Below are 18,407 nucleotides of genomic sequence, written 5' to 3'. Positions count from 1 at the left end.
CAGCAGCTCATGAACCCAGAACCCTGAACTCCCTGAAGGGTTTCAGCTGAGCAATTTTAAAGCCTCCCTGGGTGACCAGCTGTGTGCAGTTCTCTGGCCTTCAGTGCCAGAAGGTCTGGGGGCTGTGTACTCATGATCACCCAGCAGTTAATTTCTTCCATTTGATGGTGGTTTTTAGCACTGGAAGAAGTCAGGAAATATGCACGAGATACTGTTATCTTCAGAGAGGAGCTACAGCAGAGGATTTAGGAGAGGGGTCTGTCCCAGAAAGGCCCCACAGGGTCCTGCTTGGCTACACTGTTATTTGGTGATTATCCCACAGCCCCAGGGGCATTAAAAACACTGCCTGGCCCCTCTACTGCCCCCACCCCAATAACCAAGGGAGTCCTACCAGTGTGGGGTCTGGGGAAAGGCAGCCCACATTCCCTAAGCAACCCAACCTCCCTTGGACGACTGCCCCAAGTTTAGCCCCCCATCCACATCTCAAAAACCCCTGCTAGGACTCATGGCAGGCCCAACCTCCCCACATGAAGAAGACTGACTGTCCCAAGGAGAGCCTGACCCAACCCAACCCTGAGCGCAGCCCTCATCCAGAACACCCCAGTGAAGTCACTGACCCTGTTACTGGACCAAACTTGGGTCTGCTGGCCACGTGAGTGCACAGGAAAGCCAGTCGACTGACACTGGGGCTGTGAGGAAGAAAAATGCAATGTTTATTGCAGGGCTCCAAACAAGGAGTCTAGGGCAGCTCATGCTCAAAATGACCAAACTCCCCAAGGGGTTTCAGCAAAGCATTTTTAAAGGCAAGGTGAGGGAGAGGAGTCCCAGCATTTGTGATCAGCTTGTGCACAATTCTGATTGGTTGATGGTTAGGTAACAGGGCAGTGTCACAGGGGTTAACATTAGCACTCTTTGGGTGCCAGTAGATCTGGCAGCTACATGCTTATGGTCATCAAGTAGTTTATTTCTTCCATTTGGTGGGGGTTTTGGCATCTGTAAAACAACTCAGGAATGTGCCTCAGATACTATTATCTGGGTACTTCAGAGCGGAGGGAAAGCAGAGGGTGTCGGGGAGGGGGTCTGTCCCCAGAAGGCACCATAGGGTCCTGCTCTGTTACAACCCCTCCTCCCACAACAAAATATACAGCTTCAGAGCAAGAAGTCTCAGGGGCGGAAATGCCCTCTCCCTCTTATACTGCTCTGGCCCTTGTCCACTCCACCTCTAGTCAATGGACCCTCAAAGTTTATTGGGCACCTCTGCCCCACCAGAGGAGAAGCTGCTACCCCAACAAACTAAGGGCTTCAGTTACTCAGCAGGCCTAGAAAACTCAAGCACTGCCTGCCCCAGCTGCACGCCTCCACCCTGCCAGGAGGCATCGAGCCTGGGTGGCACTCTGACCTGGGCTCCTCGGCGGTGCCACACCCCATTGCCTTTCTCTGGAGTGCTTTTGGAATCTCGTCTCCCTCCCCCAGCAGAAATACTGGGCCTGAGGCCTGTAAGCGCTTCCCACCCCCCCAGGCCTTGCCCACACAGCCACAGGGTCAGCCTTGCACAGACCTCCTTCCCCGTGGGAAAAGCACGCAGGAGAGAGGAGTGGGGAGTCCTGCTTCTCAGTGTGACAGACAGGGAACAGGGACGGCGACTAAAGCGCCTCCAAGGGTCCAGGAGCACAGCACCCAGAATCCCATGTGTGGCCTGGGACTACAGTACCCAGAATCCTCAGCATGCCCTGTCCCCATCCGCGGACTACATACCCAGAATCCTTGGCATGCCCCCATTCTTGGACTACAGCATCCAGAAATCCCAGCGTACCTGGTTGGTGGCCAGTCTGGCGCCACTGTTTCCTGCTCTAATTTTTTTCCCTTGAAGGTGGGCAACCAGGACCCGTGAGCATGGGCCTGCAGTGGCCTGGGCAAACCATGTGCCATGGGCCTGTTCCCGGTTAATGCAGGGCGGACTGAGGCCAGGGGACTCCCCCTGCTGCCGGCTGGACTTTATCTCTGTGTGCTCCTGTGGGGCCCTGAGTCCTCTCCCCTGCCATTGGGCTCTCATGCCAGTGATGGTCACCTGGCACCAGAGGCATCTGCGTCTCAACCCCAGGTTTCTGCCCAGCCCAATCTTTGAACCTCTGTGACTTCCCTGCCAGCCCTAGGGCTTGAGAGCCATACCCGCTTCCGTCTGGTGGGAAGGCCTTTCCAGCTTAGCACTCTCTTGTTTCTCCCTCCTGGTTGTTACTGAATTGGTTGAGCCGGGGCCAGGACCCCTTGCCCAGGCCAGGTAGATTCTTTTTCCGATCAGATTCGCACAGCTGAGACAGATGAGACAGATGCTGAGACTGGAAGAGCACAAGCTTTATTCAATGGCCAAAGACTGGCAAAGTGGCAACCTAGCTCGCAAATAAAACATCTCAACTCAACTCGGTTGCAGACACCAAATATATAGGGGGGTCGAAGTGAAAGGTCTGCATAGGGTGGGTGGGGATTGGAAAGAGTGGGAGGAATATTAATGACTTAACAGGGATGTGGTTGGACCTGGCACTGATGCAACTCCTTTTCAATCCTTGTATGGGAGTTTTGGGTTGTTGTCGTGGCAATTGTCAACTGTCATGGTGCTGGTGGGTATGTCACTTATCATGCTAATATATTACCGTGAGTATGTAATAAGGCTCAAGGTCGACTGGAAGTCAAATCTTCTGCAGTCTTGGGCCTAGTTGGTTGTAATAAGTTTTTGTGTTTTTCTCAATGCAGCTTCCTCCTAAAACATAGATTAAGAGTAATTGGGTTTCATTCAAGGAAGGGGCAGGGGTATGAACCTGGGGCAAAAGAGTGATATTTCAACATTTTGATCTATCTTGTGCCTTTTCTGTTGTATGAAAAATTCTGAAGTTGTATGATTTTGAAAAAAAATCAAAATTGCATGTGTTTTTAAAATTAAACTTGAGAGTCTACAGTCTTTAGGAATATTCACTAGCTACTTAGAACTCCTTATTTGATATAAGTGGGACAAATCTCAGACAATGAGATTTTTGTCTGATTGCATTGTGTAACGTCTTCTGAGGTACCAGAAGACATTTGATATTTCTGCTGTCTTAGCAAAGGACTTTCCACTCTCATATGTTTCCCTGACCATGCCCTGCATTTTATCTTTGTTTAGAATCCTTTTTTTTCCAGGGGGAGGTAATAAAGGTTATTTTGGGAGATACAGTTAAACAAAATTAAAATCATGTACATTAGCAACATAACTCAACATCCTTAACTTGGTATAAGAGTAACACATTTTCTTGCTTTCCTGTATTCTGTTAAATCACCATAAGCTAAACAGATAAGCTGAATTTCATCTTCACTGTTTTTGCTTATGCTCTGATGCCAAACCAAACTTTTCATAAGTCTCTTTGATCTCTGAGTCCATCTCATCAATATCATCCAAGTGTGGATCACCAGCCCCTGATAAATCTGTTCCATTTTCTTTTTAATCTGGAAAAAAAAAGTCTTCTCTTTTAAGTAATTCTCAATATTTCCCTTGATAATCTGAATCAACTGCAGGGAAAAGAATGCCATCAGATGTGTAGGATTTTGGTTCACTCATAAAATAGTCTCACCTTCAGGTGCTGCTTCTCTATTGAGGTTGCATGGGTTCTACCCCAGTTTCCTGAGCAGAGTTCTACAAGATTCTTGAGCATCTGATTTACATCTCTGTGGCCATTTGCATCTAGGATGACACTTTCAATTCTTTAAATAATTTCTTGGATACCAATCTTTCCTTTTTCCTTCCAGTATCTTCCAAGGTGACCCTGTCAACTTCAGTAACAGTACTGCACAAATTAAGTTGTTGTCCAGAGGGTTAGAAAAAAGGGCATCCAGCATCTCCTGAAGAGGACCTGCTGTCATAACCTGGTTCATTTGTTCCCTTGATCTCCAGGTTAAGATAAATTTCTTCCAATAAGAGTAAAAATGCATGGAATCATTTTCAAGTCACTTCATTTTTTTTGCATCTTGTTTCTTAACTTCATAATAATTCTGGTATCTTTAAAGTAGGAATTAGTGGAAACTGCCACTCTCTGAAAGTTGCCAATTGCTAGGTCCCATGTAAGAGGATTTGAGATAGACATGGCATGGCCTGTTGATACATGGCTTCTCCATGTTCTTGCAAAACATCATCTATTGTAACACCGCCATTCACAGTGTCTGCAAACCATTCAGTTTCAGTTTCCAAACCTATGAAATGGTTTGTAAGATGATTGAAAAAGTCCTGAACATTTTCATACAGAGTGGGATAATCCTCACAAGCATCCTCATGGGATTCTGTATAATTAGAGGAACAAATTGGAGGGTAAAATTCGGGGCATTCACAGACAGCTTTGACATGAATAAGGAGCCACAGCCACCCGGGGCTTGGCCAGCGCTGACCCCGAGTTCTGCAGTGGCGTGTCAGCCTGTGAACTCAATTCGTTCCCAGGAGGGCTCTCTTACAGGATGGTTCTCAGCGAGAAGTGCCTATAGTCCGTTTCTAAATTTTAGCATTTTGTGTTATCTGGAGAGACAGGGAATTGCCCAAGTCCTGGCCCCTTTTTGTTTAATAGTCCTTTTAGCTGTCTCTCTCTCCTTTTTGCCATTTAGTTTAAGCAGCAAGGAAGAAGCAGCCAGGAGACACTCAGGACTTTCTGGAAATCTTAACTAGTTCACCCAATGCTTGGGCTCATTTTGAATTTTCCACATTACTGTAGGAACACTTTTACTAAACTTTCTGACACGACATAACAAAGACCCTCTTTCCTCTAGTTTGTAGTCAGATTTTTTGATTCTACCCTTTAAGTCCTCACCAACAGCCTCCTCAAAATATGGACTTCTATTGATAGAACGTTCACACCGAGTCAAGCTTTCACTGACACTTCTGAAATTCTTTTCCCTTTCTCCCGCTGCCTGATACCAAAGCTACTCCCACATTTTAGGTTTTGTTATGACAACCCACTGCTATACGTAACAAAACCTGTATGAATTATGTAATGCCGCTTAACAAATTACCATGCAGTTTGTTAACTTAGAAACACTTACATTCTCCCACAGTTTCTGTGGGTTCAGTATCTGGGAGGGGGTTAGCTGGTGGTTCTGATTCATGACCTCTCATGAGGTTGCAGCCAAGTCATCATCATTACCGTCTGGTCCTGGAGGATCTGCCTCTAAGGTGAGTGTTACTCCTTTGCCTGGTACATTATTGCTGGTGGAGGGCAGTTCCTCCTGGTTCCCTGCGTGTGTTTGCTTGAGTGTGGTTCCAGGCACCGCCCAGAGTCTGAACCGCGAGAGACAGCAAGGAGGAATAGCCTGTGCTTTATACCTGTTCTCCAGAGTTCCACACACCCCATGCTTTAAAATTTTTAGTTTTCGTTTTTAACACCTTGCCTGTGGTATGGTTCCTGTACAGCAAACTACACATATTTCAAGTGTACAATCTGATGAATTTTGATAGATGTGTGCACCCGTGAAACCACCACCACAATAAAGATAGCTAACGTTTCCATCACTCCCCAAGAAGTGCAAATTTTGAACTCCTGATTTATCCCTTCCCACCCCGCTTACCCCCTGGTAATCATAAGTTTGTTCTCTATGTCTGTGAGTCTGTTAATGTTTTGTCATTAAGTTCATTTGTGTCCTTTTTTTTTTTTTTTTAAGATTTCGCATATAAGCAATATCATATAGCACTTTTCTTTCTGTTTCTGGCTATGTCACATGACTTTTTGTTAAATGAAAAACTCCAAATTCAGCCCACACTCAAAGGTAGAGGAATTAGGCTCTCCCTCTTGAAGAAATGATCAAGGAACTTGTGGGCCTATTTAAACCATCAAGCAGGACCATTTTATATCTCTTTTCTCAAGGATCACAGTGCTTTCTACCTGATGTGCAGTTTCTGAAAACACTTGCTTCATATACTTGGTCACTTTTCTAGTTGCTGATGGTAATGGGCCAGTCTCATGCTGGCTGTATCAGAGATTTCAAGGCACTGCTTTGGACCTTACATGCAGATTTTCTTCTCTCTGGCTTTAATTTCCTCATCTTTAAAGTGAAAATTTTTGCCATAAGAAGAGACAGCAACAGAAAGATACTGTTTTGCTCTCTGCTTCCATTCCCAAAGCATTCAATTGTTTCCTTATTTACCTTTGAGTCACCTTAGACTTGGGAAGAGAATGTTAAGTAGCAGCAATAGTCTACTTTATCGTATAAATTATCTGCCCTTTTATCGTACAAATTATCTAACATTTGACTCTGGCTGCCTGTTGCCTAACACAGGCCCAGGCATTACAGGCACCAATAAAAGTGTGAACAACTCCTGGGCATATATCCAGAGGGAACTTTAATTTGAAAAGACACCTGCACCCCAATGTTCATAGCAGCACTATTTACAGTAGCCAAGATATGGAAACAGCCTAAATGTCCATCAACAGATGGCTGGTTAAAGAAGTTGTGGTGTATTCATACAATGGGATACTTCTCAGCCATTAAAAAAAATGCAACAATGCCACTTGCAGCAACATGGACGGACCTGGAGACTATAATTTTAAGTGAAGTAAGCCAGAAAGAGAAAGAAAAATACCCTATGATGTCACGTATATGTGGAACATTTTTTAAAAAGACAAATGAACATATTTACAAAACAGAAACAGATACAGACGTAGAAAACAAACTCATAGAAATGAAGTGGGGAAAGGGAGTGGAAAGGGATAAATTGGGAGTTTGAGACTTGCAGATACTAACTGCTATATAGACAAAAAAACAATAAGGTTCTACTGTAAAGCACAGGGTGCTATATTCAATATCCTGTAGTAAGAAAGGAAAAGAATATGCAAAGGAATATATGTATGTATATGTATGAATGAACTGTTATGCTGTGCACCAGAGATTGACACAGCATTGTAAACGGACTATCCTTCAATTAAAAAAAAGTGTGAATGACTCAGTACTGCTCTCTTTCTCTGACTTGTACTAGCTCTGGAATGCGAGCACAAGGAACAGGGCAATACAGAAGTACGATAGGGGCCGGGATGCTGGCTCAGGGAGATGTAGCTCTGGAAAGGTGTGTGCAGCTCATTTCTTACTGTTAGTGAAAACTGATTATGGTCCAGATGCCGATACTTCTCCATTTGTGTGCTCCATGAACCATGTTTGGGAAGTGTTGGGAAGGGGCTCCCAGGCCCCATTTGATACTTTCACACTTGTAGATGTCTAATGAAAAAAAGCACAACCCAAAAGTTGAGAATTACGTTTTATTTGGGGATGTGGCTGAGGACTGTAGCCTGGAAACAGCTCCTCGTGTAGCTCTGAGGAACTGTTCCAAAGAGGTAAGGGAGGAGCCAGGTTATATAAGAGTTTTTGTTGAAAAAAAAGAATTCAGACATTACAATATTATTGCTAATAATGAAAAACATACACTTCAGGTTAAGGGTTTTAGTGTTTGTCTGTGTATGGGAAGATTCAATAATCTGGGCTCATTGAAATTATTCCTTTGATGTGCACCTAAACTGTCTAGGGTCAGTATCTTGGCTTTTCTTATTTTTTTAAACCCTAAATTCCCCTCCGGGCGCACCTTTGGGAAGGGGCTGCTGAAGTGGCTGATGGCTTGATGGAAGCATAATCTGTCGTCTACGTGGACCTGTACCCATGTTATTATGTCTTCACACGTAATCTGTGTCTGTACATGGGTGAGTGATCTTTTTCTCTTCTTCTGGGCCCTAAAACATCCCACCAAAGGGATTTATGGTGGGTTGACTCTTGGTCTCTCTCCCGGGGATAGAAGCCACTCTGACGTGGTCACTGACAGCTGTAGTCATTCCTCAGAAACTTCTGCTTGTGTTCCAATAAGCGGAGCTCCGAGAAGGCCTTTTTCTGCATCTAAATCTCAGGCATCTTCAGCTTAAAGTATCTTTATACCAACTGGGGTTCCACCTGGCTTTCCACACCTCCAAATTTGTTCTTCTTTTTCAGGATTCCTTGATCTTTTCTGAGCCCCTTGCCTTTTCCACATCAATTTTAGATTGGTTGTCAATTTCTGCAAAACACCACCTGGCATTTTGGGAGGAAGAGCTGACAGTCACCATGGCACAAGGAAAGTGGGGGTGTGACACCCAAAACCCCAGGTGTCTAGGCTCAGCAACAAGGGAAGGCGGGGCTGCCTCCTGGGGTGTGGGGAGTGGCAGGATCACAGTCCTGTGAGGGACCTGTCAGTCTCAAGGTGAGAAGGGGACACAGTGGTTGGACAGATGCATCTGGCCCGAGAGAGGGGTCTGGGGGGAAGGGAGAGCCCAGGTGGGGGCAGGTGGATTACAGCAGACTTTGATTACTTTTCCTTTGTAAGTAAACTGTCACTTCTGTCTTGAAGTTTGACACCTATTTCTCTATGCATCAATCTAGCTTGATCAATCTAGCTAGAGAGTTAATACGCAGGCCCTTTCTCCAGCTCAGAGAAATACTCTACAATTTGATTAATTATTGCTTCTCCTCCATGTGTTCTTTTTACTCTTTCTAGAGCTGCTATCATTCAAGTGTTAGACCAGCTCAATCTATTCTCCCAGATACTCAGCTTTCTTCACCATGTCATTGCTAATTTATCCACTAAATTCTTCAAGAAATAACCCTTGAGCTCCTGCTGTAGATAGTTATTCTTCCAGGTAGGTGCGTATTTTGATGAACAAATCCCTTTCCCTCATGTGGTTTATCTTTTAGTGAGAGATGACAGAAAATAAAAATTAGGTGTATTTCAAGAGAAACATAAAGCAAATGAAAGTGGACAGGAAGCACTGGTAGTTGCTTTTTTCCCAGAGTTTGCCAATGACAGCTTCATGGGCAAATTACCATCAGCCCAGCAGAAATTTATAGTAAGAGTCACGTATACAGCCTGGAGGTCAAAGCAGATCCCCATCTCTTTATTTTTAACTCCACTTTAAAATAGTTCTTCCATTGAAACATTCTAGATTGCTGTAACTTGAGTCACTATTTCCTTTGAAGTTTAAAATTAACTGTTTAATTGAAAAGTATGGTTTGTAACTGAAGTCTGGTTGTGTACATGTAATGTCTTTGCTCTCCTTTTGAAACTCTTTCCGTATTTTAACTATAGTTATCTAAGTTGTCCTCTCTTTCCTCCAGAGAATCTAACCCCTTCAAATTGTATCCATTTTATTCTAACTCATTTTTATCCCTTCTGTCCTAAATTCAAAACTGAGTTGATCCTTTGTGGCAAAAGAGAGGGAGAATACCTAAGCAGACTTATTCTGACCCACCCTCACTTAGTCATTGTGTACTGATAACATAGCCACTCTCTTCTGGTCATTGTCCCACTGTTCCTCATACTAACTTACAAATGCTTACCTAGCTGACAAAGTCAGAAAAGTCTGCAGAAATTGCTCTGTTGAGAGAGGCTAAGACCTAACTCATTTTAGTCACACAAGGTTTCTACCAACCATTTTGGTCAAAGAAGGCAGTTGCTTTAATTATGAGGAGAGAAATAAGAAACCCATTTCATATCGTTATTTTTCTAGAATATCCAATGGATAGTTGAGAGACCAAGCAACACTTGGAGGGTTGGAGTACTCAGGTTTATTTCACCTGCGGGCCCAAAGGAGTTAACACTCCAAGTTCTGGACCCCATTTGTAGGTTTACACAGGCTTTTATAGGGTTTTAGCTTTCAATTAAGTTTGTACCATATGCAAATGAGGTGTTAGAAATGGGCCAATCAGGAGTGAGCTACTGAGAACAAATGGAATTTTAGGGGTAAGTTTCATCTTCCTAGAAGCAAGCTGCTTTACAGAAGCACAAAAATGGGAAGGCAATGGCCCTACCTGGGAGGTCTTGCTGGTCCCTTTGTGGGTTTTTCCCCTTCATAAATTAGGAAACAAAAATATTTTGGGGAGACTAGAGGGTAAGTGGGATGTAAATGATTTTAATGAATAGGTTTAAGGTATTATTTTCAGTGATAAAAAGGGAGATAATATATGGAAAAGTAGAGAGGAATTGCAAAGATACACAAAAAAGGAAGAAAAGATAGACAATGAAAATAAAATATCTCAGTGGAAAAGCTAGGAGAAAAGAAAGAAAACAACTTTATCTTCTCCCCCTATTTTTTTTTTCTCAAGATGATTTCCTATAACTGCCTTAAATGCATCTCCATTATTAGGTTGCATTTTTGTCAGTTAGGCCAATACTTACTGGACAATAGGCTTTACTCTCTTTCTTGGACAGAGTACCCCAAACTTTGTTCCTTTGTTCAATTACCAATGGAATACATGCTACTCATTTTAATGAGAAGTGTCAGGCCATGTTGGGGACACAGCATCCAGCAAAGCAGAATAGTGTCAGCAACACCAGAGCAAAACGGCATCACTGGCATTGTGGTAAATCCTTCAGTAACACAGAAATCCTGCCATTAATTGCAGCTGCTTATTTTTTAAGTGTAGAGAATTCATAAAATGAAATAAAAAATCAGTGAATGTAAATATTTAGTATATTTCAAATACAAGTTGTTAGAATAGGCATTTTTTCAAAATATCAAGGAAATCATAAATTTCATAAAATAAAACAATGTGTAGTGCTATTATAACAACTGACTGGTAGAAAATTATTGAGGCACTGCATTAACTAATGAAGTAACCATAAATCATAGAACAAAACAAAGAAACTTGAAAATTAAATATTATTTGATTTTTTGAACAAGCTTGCTTCAAAGACAGTATGCATCAAAGACAGGGTCCCTTTTGGATACTTAGTATATTCTTGCTTTAAAGTGTCCAGCTGCTAAAATAGCTCTTTCAAACTCAGTACTATTCCTGGAAATTGAAAGGAGATAGTTGTAAAGTAACTCAAAATTGTTTTCTCTGATTCTGTAATCTTGAAATATTCTTATCACTTGTTTGAGGACTTGGAGGAGGTTCTTGGTACATTCTTTTTTCTGGGACCTGAGCCATTCTATTATAAGTAAGTTGTAATTTTTGTCTCAAATAGAGCATTGTGTTTACTTTTGTCATCTTTGGATTCATCATGTATAAACAAAGATTCTGATGCAGGGTTACGTGTATCAATTTCAACACTGTCGTGTTCCACTTCTTAGAAAAAGCGTTTGAAGTAAATAAAAACATTCTTAAAAACAGAAGCTTTGCAATACTGCTGGATGCTCAGACTGAGACTCTTATGGGCACAGACAAATGTATAACAATAGATCACTCATTTCATCAATTTATCTTTTTGGCATAAACTGGACAACTGAGTCACTATCCAGATCGCAAGACATGAAGCGTCATGTTTCATAGGTTCTTCAAACCTTAAAATAAGTTTATTAGACCAAGGCTCTGGATTTTGGCCATTCAATGCGCATGATAGACTTCAATCCCAGGAGACAGAAAGTCAGTGTTAAAAATATTGAAACCGAAATGTCTCTGGCTTACTGTGTGCTTAGACTGTGGCACAGAAAATCATAAATGCATAAAACATAATGATAGACTGTGATAAGGGCAATAAAATTTAAAAAATAAGGACAGGTTAAAGTAGAGAGAGTAGTTGAGAAGAGCTATTTTTGGAATGTTTATTAAACACAACTGGAAATACACCTTTGAGGAGATGATATTTGAGTAAAACTCTAAGTGAAATGAACATTGAGTACCAAACATTAACCATAATTTCTGGTTAAAATGTTCCATAGATAGAAAACCAACACATACAGGGATTTGAAGTAGATGCTTAAGGTATTCAAGAACCTTCTTGTAGACCACAGGGGCAGAAAGTGAGTAATCAGAGGCACCGTAGTAGAAGGTAATGGTGGAGGGAAAGGCAGAGACAAAATACAGCCAGTACGATATGCATTTAAAGTAGTTTAGATTTTATTTAAGTGTTACAGGAACCCAGTGAGGGAGAGTGGCAGGGGAGTAACATGATTTTAAAACAAATACAGTCTCTTGTGTAGGAAAGAGATGATAAGGAAGAAAAAACATTTCAGTTCTGCTTTATCTGTAGCTCTCACCATTCAAATGATGGCAATTCTGCCTTTTAATTGCTCAGCTGAAAACTATAGAGTCATTAATTATACTCTTTTTAACTCAAACCAGTATAAGGGAGTATCCTATCAAGTCCACCTTAAAGCTCTATCCAGAATCTAGCCACTTCTTACACGTCCCCTCTCCCATCCTGCTTTGAATCGCTATCTTCTCCTGCCCAGATCACTGCATTAGCTCTTAACTGAGCTCTTCGCATCTGTCTGTCCTTCTCTACAGTTGTTCTCCAACACGGCAGCCAAAGCATCACTTTAAAGTATAAGCAAAATAACTCACCCACTTGCCAGCAACACTGCTATGCTTCCTATTCACCTTAAGGTAAAAGTCAATGACCTGAGAATGGCATTCATGGTCAGTAACTGCCCCCAGCTCCAGTTTCCTGTCCATCCTCACTGCTTCCCCTTGTCTCCTCCTGACCTGTTAACACCAGCCTCATTAGTAGGATCTGAATAGACCAGGGATTTGGCATTGGGTGCTCCCTCTGCTGTGGACACTCGAGATAGTGGTGTGTCCGGTCACCTCACTCAAACCACTGCCCAGACACTCGCTTTCTCAATGAGACATTCACTCACCATTCTACGTACACTTGAATGGGGAGTCAAAGCAGGGAAGGAACATGGGAGGCTAATGAGATTTCCAGATGAGAAATTTTGGTAGTTTTAACAAAAGAGTCAACTTTGTAATGATAAAAATGTTCATATGCATGATACATATTTATGAGGAACTTAAAAGATTTACTGATATACCAGAAGAAGGCTGAAAGACAAAGAAATGAAAGAAACCATGGATCAAATAAAGAACACTGACAGAAAAGCAAGTTTAATTCTGGGATTAAAAATCAACCACAGGGGAGGTATAGCTCAAGTGGTAGAGCGAATGCTTAGCATACACAAAGTCCTGGGTTCCATCCTGAGTACCTCCTCTAAAAATAAATAAACAAACCTAATTACCTCCCCCACCAAAAACAAACAAACAAACAAACGAACAAAAAAACAAAAACCACCACCACCAAAAACAAAAAACCAAGCAAAAATCAACCATTAGTTCGGAATATATGAATTTTGAGATGCCACATCAGGTTTGTATGGAAATGGGAACCGGTTTACCTGGTTAGATGCAGGATTAAACTCGTTTGGTATTTTCAGGTCAAGAACATGAAATAAGGGAAATACAGAATTTGAAAATGAATATACAGGTATGCTTTGTAAAAAGGTAAATGGGGACCTGCTGAGGGTGATGAGCAGAGGAGAGGAAGTTCCATCAGATAATTAGAGGTACCTGTTGGTGGTAGAAAAATATACATAATTTCAATATTAGTGTATGTGATTGAGTGAGCTTGAAGTACATGAAGTGATGATCAGAGAGTGTAAACGTTTAAATCAAGGTGTTACAGGGCATGTAATTACGGGTCATGATGGATTAATAGACATGACCATGGGAAATGGACCAAAATTGGGGGGAGGAGGGGAAAAAATCATAAAATAATTGTCAAAGGATTTAAGCAACCAAGATGGGTAGATTTGCAAGATAGATACTGACGTCATGAAGAATGATGACAACAGTGTTAGAGAAAGGGACACAAGCCTGGGGATGGACAGGATCTAAGAGGAGAGGAGATGCTTGAAAGGAACCTTGGGAGAAAGAAACAGAGCTCGAGAGAGAATGGTCCACGGTATAGCCATTGATGAACATGGACAGGCTTTTGAGGCGGAAGAAGAGAAATGGTGTAGATACGGCAACAAATGAATAGAGCCACCCAAGAGGACTACATGTCCTCAGGTTTCAGTCAGAAAAAGAAAGGAAAAAATGCAAAGAGAATGTGACATTGGAAAATTTGCTGCTGACAAAATGAGGTCCTGAGGGAACAGTGGAAAGGGTATTGGATATTGAAGTGTTGGAGGCTGTGCAGAGCAGACTGGGACTAAGATGCATTTGATCAGGTGACCCCTGGAAGATGTAGAGGTTACATGGTGCTAATTCAAACCTTACATACATAGCTCCATACTAACTTCTGTCATGGTGTTTTATTATTTATCATTTACAGAGAAATGAGTAGGTCCGGGACTAATGGAAGAAAGGATTATACATGTATTTTCAAAATGAACCACTAGGGGGCCAGGTGTAAGGGTGACTTCTATATCAGTCCCCGGGGAATAAAAAATTATATTGATAGTGGCAGAAGCTACTCTTGATGGTAAAATGTCAATGGTGTCCCAGATACTTTCAATTGTAGCATAGTTTCAAACCATAATCTGAAATGTTAATAAGTATGATAACAGAAAAAGATGATATTGAAGAATTGAGGGCCACCCTAAAAACAGCGTGAACGTCACTGTAAATTTTGGGGGTATGATTTGGAGTTAAAGTAAATGATGACCAGTAGGGAGGGTTGATGGATATTTGATCTCAATAATTTAGGGCAAATTAGGACTAGAGAACCTAGTTAGAGCTACAGACTAATGTGATTCTTCTAGTCCCCAGGCTTTCAGTCTGTGTTCTTAGAAGATTGTTGCAGGTCAGAGGCAGTGCCTGGGAGGGGTGGGAGGGCAAGGGAGGGAGAGGCCAAGCTCCCTCACAGTCAGAGGAACTGGGCCTTCATTGGTTTTTCAAACTATTCACTTGTGGGGTTCTGGGTTGTGGGTTTTTTGGGGGTTTTTTTTGGTGTTTCTTTGTTTTTTAAAGAAAAATTAAAAGTTGCAGATCACGACCAGTCCACTCATTTACACATGAGACAAGAAAGACTAATGAAATGTAATGACTTGTCCTGGGTTATACAGCTGTCAATAGTGTCAGGAACCTGTCCCTTCCGCCTTCCTTTTAAGTCACTTCACTGTGGCTAGTGAGCTCCTGTTTGGCAGTAACTACCATAGCATACATTTGTTTTTCTTTTAATAATAAATAACATCACCCTGTAATAGTACCTTTTCCGTGGGCTTAAACAATACTGAGATCGCCTGAAACTTCAGAGGCTTCCACCGCACTCACGGTAAAAGCCAAAGCCCTTTGAGCAGCTTGAAGGTCCCTTGCTCCCTCTGCTCCCGTTCCCTCTCTCCCACCGGCCCCCGCACACAGCCTCCTGTCTGGTCTAGCCGCAGGCCCTGCCAGGCCCTTGCACTCGTCCTGTGCCAGGCCTGAAGTGCGCCTGCTCCCTCACCGCATTTATAATTTATGAATGAATGAATGAATTGATGAGCAGAAGTAGGATGTACTACAGTAGAAATGACAGGGCTTTTGTTTTTATTTTGAACACAGGTAGATCAGATGAATAAAACAGTGGAAGTTCTGGGTATTCCACCTGTTCATATCCTTGACCAAGCACCAAAAGCAAGAAAGTTCTTCAAGAAGTTGCCAGATGGCACTTGGAACTTAAAGACCAAAGATGGAAAATGGGTAAAACAGGGAATTTTTTTTTGAGCCTTTATTTCTTTTTACTGAACTGTCTTTAAGCACACTTTTTACTTGAAATTAGTGTTACAGTTAATTGGTTCCATTGGTAACTTAAGTATATATATTTTTTATAGTTTGACCTAAACTATCTGTTACAGACCAGTGTTTGGTTAATCCTCAGGGTTCTCTTTAAGGCTTCATTTTGAAAACTGTATGTCAGTACATATATATATATATATTTTTTTTTTAATGTGCAGTATATAGTGTATATGTATCCACATGCAATATGTTGTTTATGTGCATATTGTAACAGTTCTACCTAATAAAACTGAAAAAAATGAAAAAAAAACCTGTATGTCTCTGCCTTTTGAGGCAGCTGATCAAATCGCCCTTCCTTGTTTCAATGGTAGAATCAGTAGATTTGGCTTTTGTGTCTTATAGTTTGGGTGTATAGTGAAGTCACAGTTCACAGTAGTGCAGCTGTGAACAGTAGAAGTCACAATTGCAGTAAATGGCTTTTATTTTTTTAAGTTGAGATGAGAGAGAAGGATTTTTGACTCAAGCCGTTTGTGACAAGAATATGATCTGACTGGATGGTCCTTTGATAGATTTCAGATTCCCAGCTTGATGGCATGGATAGCAGGAGTCTCACATCTCCAAAATCTTTGGAAGTGAGGCTTTTAAAATGTTAGGTTTGTTTTAGTAATTTTCAGATACCGAAACTGTGTCAGTTTAAAGGAGTAAATGATGACAATTTTACATCTTGATTTACCTCCTTGTTTTATGTATCTGAAAATAATCGTGTGTTTTGTAATCTAGTTTGTTTCTAGTATAAGATGGATATAACCTATAAATACATGATTGTATGTGATATGTATACCAGACACCCTGTGACTGTAGTTCTGCATTTTTAGCACTTAAGAGGTTGCATTTTCGCTGGTTTTTATTTTGCCCTTGCATTTCAGCGATGCTGCCACCAGGGGTCATTTCCAGTGAACTGAAGGTGATGTTCGCTGTACTTCACCTTCAGCTATGCAGTCTTAACTTTTAATACCAATTTTTTTTAGAATATTAAAAAGAAATGTAGTTGTATCTTTCACAGCTGATTTGTAACTTACTGCATTCCGCCTCATTGTCTAAAGTTTCAGGCAGTGCAATATCTGGCAGCTAAATGATACCTGCTCCACATAAAGAAAGGATGGAAAATGCCAAGCAGACATCCTGAGCCCTTTGGCCTTTGTCCACATAGCTTATCAGTCATGGCCCCTTTTCCCACTGAACCAGAGCACAGCCTGGGACTCCTCCTTAGCTTCACCAGCGTTCAGAGTAGCTCCTACCAGTTGATTTTAATTAGCGTGGAGGATATGAGGCCTCTTTAATGTGTTTATCTCTCTGTGATACAGGCTTCTGCTTCTTTCTCCAATTTGAAGTTTTTTGCCTACTTCTGCTAGTTCTTCCCTTTTTCTAAATGAAACATTCATCTCATTCCATTTCCCTAATCTCTGCTTTAGGAAAACCACAGTTAACTATGGGCTGTAACCTATCATTTCTCCAAAACTGGGCTATAATAATTATTATTTTAAATTATTTTGGGGGGCATTTCAAAAAAGAGTAGATAGATCTTTTCCCTTCTTAAAATTGAAAGTATCTTAACCTACATTTAATACATACTAATTATAGATTTTATGAGATTTTCCTGAGCTGCAATTAGCAACTGACTTAAGAAAATTAATTTTTAAAAGTGTAAAATAATTATTTCTCTCTAAACAGAAATAAATTTTTAACAACAAAAAAATCAAATCCATAACCAAACGATTATGTTGTGACGGATGCACTAGGGGTTCTAACCGTAAGTATAAATAGAAGTGCATGCACTGTCAGCGGGTATGTTTGTGTGGTTTATTTCCTTAGTGACTTTATTTTTACTCCTAATTTCTCATTTTATGTTTCAAGAGCCCATTTTTGCTTCCTAGTAATGAAATTCATATTTACTATGTATTTTTTTCCTTTGGTGGGGAAGGAGGATGAAGAATTAAGACTGGAAATTATGCTGTTTTATTGAAGTATAATTTATATACAATAAGATACGCATTATTTTAAATGTTCACTTTGTTGAGTTTTAACTTATATACAGCAGTGTATCCACTACCTAAAAAACTATTTCCGCCACCTCAGAAGTTCTCTTGTGACCCTTTTCTGTCATCCCACCCTCTCTCTGATTTCTGTAATTATAAGTTAGTTTTAACTATTTCTTAAGCAAAATTCATGTCAATGGAATCTATAGTATTTATTATTTTGTTTTGTTCACTTAACAGACATTGTTTTTGAAGATTCATCCATATTGTTGTGTGTCTAAGAGGTTATTCCTTTTAATTGCATTGTAGTATTTCTCTGAATGGAAATACCGTAATTTATCTGTATTTACCTCTCAGTGGTTGGCTGGGTTGTTTCCAGTTTAGGACTATTACAAATAAGGCTGCTGGGAACATTTTTTATAAATCTTTTGTGCACATGTTTTTATTCCTCTGGGGTCACTACTTAGAAGCAGAGTGACCAGGTCATTAGGGTATATGTGTGTTCACCTTCACAAGAAAATACCAAATAGTCCCCCAAAGTCTTATCATCTTATCCCCCCTGCATGTGAGTCTTCAGTTGTATGACATCCTCACCATTTGATATGGTTGTTTGTTTTTTTTTATTTTAGCCATTCTAATCGGTATATATCAGTTTTCATTTGCATTGCCTCGCAACTAATAATGTTGACACTTTTTCTTGTGCTCATTAGCCATTCATATATCTTCTTTTGTGACAGTCTGTCCAGTCTTTGTCCTGTTTGTTATAGGAATGTTTAATTATTGAGTTGTAGGAGGTTTTTTTTTAACATATAATGGATATAAGCCTTTGTCACATGTATGTGACAAGTATTTTTTCCCAGACTGTGAGTTGCCCATTTATTTGCTTAGTTGTAGTTTTTGATTAACAGAAAATGTTAG

General features: G+C 40.9%; 1 protein-coding gene and 1 pseudogene across 2 annotated transcripts in view; one reads left to right on the top strand and one right to left on the bottom strand.

Annotated features, from left to right (window-relative positions):
• Nucleotides 1–18,407, top strand: part of LOC106730681 (dual specificity tyrosine-phosphorylation-regulated kinase 1A-like) — a 58,286-nt gene that overhangs the window by 3,185 nt on the left and 36,694 nt on the right. Inside the window, exon 3 of one of the 2 annotated variants that reach the window (XM_032471983.1) lies at nt 15,280–15,417. The gene's annotated coding sequence lies outside the window, so the exon portion shown is untranslated. Of the gene's footprint in view, nt 1–15,215; nt 15,418–18,407 lie in introns of those variants that run through there. The other variant, XR_004316730.1, reaches the window with a different exon arrangement.
• LOC102523182 lies at nt 3,323–5,115 on the bottom strand (annotated as a pseudogene).

Source organism: Camelus ferus, chromosome 32 (genome assembly GCF_009834535.1).
Source record: "Camelus ferus isolate YT-003-E chromosome 32, BCGSAC_Cfer_1.0, whole genome shotgun sequence".
NCBI lineage: Eukaryota > Metazoa > Chordata > Mammalia > Artiodactyla > Camelidae > Camelus > Camelus ferus.
The sequence above is the reverse complement of the archived record's forward strand: the minus strand, read 5'-3'. Positions and strand labels throughout refer to the sequence as shown.